The following is a 4,402-nucleotide window of genomic DNA, read 5'->3' on the forward strand; positions in this document are numbered from 1 at the left end:
GTGTGGGACTTATGACATAAAAAAATTAGGCTGGCCTAGAAATTCAAGATTGATCTCATTCTGTTGCCTTCAGTGGAGGTAGAAAATTTAGGTTAGTTTTGGAGACCTTGGGTGTGTTTTATTATTGGTTAGCTAAAGTTCCTGGTTATGCTAAGGTATTTGTGAGGTTCCTGTGACAAGCGCGCTGTTCAGGTATGGATGACTGCTGCCACGTGGTGTGAAGTGGAACCTGGGAGCGGGTGGAGGCTCCATGCTCTAATGGCTCACTTGAAGAGCTGGAGCTAGGGACCCCATAAAGTTTCCTCCCAAACTTCAGCCATGTTTTAGGTTTTTCAACACTCTTCAGGTTAATTCTGGTACTTTCCAAAAAAAAAAAAAAGTGCTTTTGAGTATAACCTTTACTTTGAATTTCCTGCCATTCAGACATTTACATTTCTTAAAACTACAACATTGTGCCAAGTATATTTTCCCTCAAATTGCGGTTCTACTCTGAAATATGTCTGTTAAAATGGTACCTGGGGGAAGTTCTGCTTATTGTACCAGTGAATGTGCTTGTGTTACCCATATAAAATAGGCTTGTTTTTGTTCACTAACTGCCAGCTCTGCAAACTTGGCCTAAGCGCTGAGAATAAAGTTGGCTTCTTTCCTTCTCCTGCATAATCCCCCATAATCAAATCCCCTCAGGCCACGTTCTGCTCACAGTTCCAGCTCCGCAGTACCCTGAGAGGCTACTTGGTCTAACACATAGCCAGGCCTTCAAGACCCAGAGTTCATGTCCTGGACCTGACCTTGTTTCCCTTTGTGATCTGGAACCTGGCCAAAAACTTATCTGAAAAACTATATGTAGAGTAGTGCATAGGTGAGACTATGCGATACTCTACCCCTTCATCAATCTATCATCTTGGCATCATCCTCTGTTTCTTAATCACCTAATAGAAAAAGGACTGGTCCAGCCAGGACAATGTTATTATTCAGTTAGCAGTTGCCCTAAACAGATTCCTAAAAATTACCTTGCTGGAGGAGATTTTCCAAATGCAGCGGGTGTAGCTGGAGTCCTGTGTGCCCTGGTATTTCACATCTGTGTTGACAACAAGGGGACTGCCCCTGCACCAGAAGCTATACTGAAGAGAGAAGCTCTGTAGAAAAAGCAGGTCTTCACTGGGGACCAGAGCAGTTCTGGCCAGGTGATGCCAGCCTTACACCACAGATGCCCCCAAAATAAGCTCCTCACTGAGCATTCACTTGGCTGGTTGCTTTTAAGAGTCAGCTACTGGTTTTGCCTGGAGAGGAGATGGTGATTTTGTTGCCTGGGTGAGCTTAAAAGTGCTTTACAGACAGCTGGGGTTCTGGATGCCTGCATATTTACAATGAGAATGGCTTGTATTCAAATACATGATGAATTTATTATGCAGCAACAAAGGCTTCAAGGCCTAATAAATTAAGATAGATTCAAAGGTTTATTGTGCATTCAGAATTACTTAAAGAAGGTACATGCTGCTTCAGGGAAATTCATGGAAATAAGCCCAGAGGTGGTGTTATTATGTCTGTTCTCTGTTTAATCACAGTTTCTTCCTTCCATCAAAGGAGTTTATCATTATAGCCATAGTCCCCTTTTTGTTTAAAACATTTCTCCTCCTCCTTTTGTCCCATGCTAGATCTCTTTCTGTCTACCTGCCTGTGTATCTGAGCAGCTTTAGGGGATGGTGTTAATTAGATTATTGACTTCTTAATAGGTTTTATTATGAAATTATTGCCCAGGGCCCCTGAGGCTTAGCAGGGGAAGGTAGTTCAGGAGCATAACTATTATTATGTTCACTGATATTAATGCAGTAGAATAGAAGCCATTTATTTTCAGTAGGTTTATGAGATGAGTGTGCCTCCCTAAAGCTCCGTGCTGATGAGCTGCACTGCCAGCTCTTAAGCGGTCCTTGCTGCTGCAGCCCTTTATATTTGCTGTCCAAGTTTACCTGAGCACTCACACAGCAATGCATGCTGCCCTTCCAGGCACTATGTATGTGGTCCTATACAGCAGTATATAAATACTTCACAGCATCCCTGGTAGTCAGGGGATTACTGTGTTAGACTTCTCCCCAGAGACCTGTGTGGAAGAAACAGATAGGACTGGGAGTAGTTCTGATTCAGGAGCTGAGTAGCCTGAAGGAAACTGGCTTGTAGACCAGAGATGCACCCATCATGTTAGAGACCAAATAGCCATGTTGTCCTCATCAGTATGACAGCATGAAGTTTTTTCACTCTGCTTAGGGAGGGTAGGCTGGTGTCTCAGTAGCTTTGCTAGGGAACTGCTTTTCTGCAAATCTTTCCTATGAAAGACTCCAGATCCTGGCTGGGGTCAGCTTTCTTCAGATGAGCCAGTAAAGGCACAGAGAGGAGTTTGGCCCTAAAATGCAAGCAGGCTCTGTGAGTCGCTAGCTGCAAGCAATAGACTATGAGAAGCAGTAGGCATGATTAATTTGTGTGGGAAGAAAGGCTGCAGGTTTCCTCCTGGAGGAGCAGTCATTGGGGTTTGGCTTTGGCTCTTTGTAGGGGCTCTGCATGAGTGTCAGTCCTGCAGTTAGTGCTGTGTGGCTTGCCAAGGAGACAGGGTCAGCATGGAGATTATTTTTATTCATCTGTGGTCACTAAAGAGCCATCAGACTCTGCTGGACAGAAGCAATACATAGCTATATAAGTATAGCGTAACAGGCACTTTAAAAAAAATCACATTAGCTGCCCCATATGGCAAGTCTGGCTCAGGGGAGCAGTGTGCAGAACATCCTGGGAGGAAGGGGGTCTGACCTTTGAGGTGAGAAGCCTGGCAGGCAACCTTATCATTTAACTGCAGCAGTTTCCTGGGAGGAATATGGATGTGTATGTGTGCATGTGTTGGGGGTCCTCTGAAATGCCAATACTGTATGAAGTGCTAGCAACTCCAGTGAAAACAGCAGGTCAATGCACACCACTGAAGCAATAGCATTTTTCTTCTTGTTGCTTTTTTTCATCAAAAAGAAAAGTTCTGCTGGTGCTTGTAGGGTATCAGCCAATATTCCCCAAGTTGACTGGGGTGTCATTGCACAGTCAGAGCTATGTAACATGCATTTTGGGGCAGGGAAGTGGAGAATTTCTCAAGCATCTTCTATTTACACACACACGTGCCCTCACATACACACACACATGCTCACATTGCTGCTGGTCAGCAAGAGATTCAGTGAAGTCCATGTGCTTTGTAGGAAGGCCAAAATGAACTGAGGGACTGAACTTCCTTTTCCCTCCTTACCCTCCTTGTGGGGGTGTGTTGGGGTTAGGGAAAGCTTACATGGTTGCAGATCCTGCTGTGCAGTATCTGGTATAGGGATCAGGCGAACACTTGCATTTCAAAGCCTGTCAAGCTAGTACTATTCATCAGAACCGACTTTCCACCTCTTTCTCTGCACCCCAGGAGAAAGCACCTCAGGAAAGCTATATGCATCCCTTTGAAGGGTGAGCTTGGTAACCAGAGTGGAGTAAAGCTTTCTCAGAAGCCCTGGTACATTTGTCCTTTGGCAGCCTGGTAAAATAGCCTCTACTCGCTTTGCTCCCCCATCCCCTCCTTCTAGCCCTAAGAGGGGGAGGAAGAACGTGGGTGGTGGAAGAAGCTGTGGTCCCCAGATGTGTGAAGTGCCGCTGAAGCGACAGAAAACAACACGGACAAACAGAGAGGCAGTTCAGGTAAGAGAGTGCAAGCCCGCTTCTCTGAGTTTGCGTCACTGACCTTTTCCTGTTGTACTGCTCAGTCTTCACCTGACCCTCCTACTCTTTCCCCTCCACTATGCACCCAAAAGATTTCTGTGAAAATACAGTTCAAGCTGGCACTGGAATCAGAAAAGAATAATTAAAATAAAGTGTAGAAAATGGGCTCTTGAAGGCTGTCACCTGTTTATTTGCTTATTCTGCAGGACAAACGCATTATGTGATAACACAGTACATTCACCTCTTTGTGCCGGGCTGGTTGTCACTGTCCAGTGTATACCAACACTTCTGACTGCCTCTCAACAGGTGAAAGCAGCAAGGCTGGTTTAAGGCATAAGTAGCACAGGCCAGTGCTTATGCCCTCAGCTCCTGGAAGCATGTGATTATATTGGGCTGGCTCACCTTTTGTTAAAAAGAAGTTTGTCTGACTGCAGAAACAAAGTTAAAAATGTGACAGCTGTGTATCCAAAGCAGCAATGTTGTCCTGGGTCTACTGAGAGCCTGAAACAATAGCCCCAACATAGCCCCTAAATCTAGATAGGTAGTAATTGGATGAGGGGGTAAAAAGCACCCTGTTCAAATTTGCTGATGACACTAAGATGTGGGGGGATGTGGGAACATTGGAAGGATGCAACAGGCTACAATCAGACCTTGACAGGTTACAAGGGTGGGCGGA

Source organism: Crocodylus porosus, unplaced genomic scaffold (assembly GCF_001723895.1).
Source record: "Crocodylus porosus isolate Cpor-Errol unplaced genomic scaffold, CroPor_comp1, whole genome shotgun sequence".
Lineage (NCBI taxonomy): Eukaryota > Metazoa > Chordata > Crocodylia > Crocodylidae > Crocodylus > Crocodylus porosus.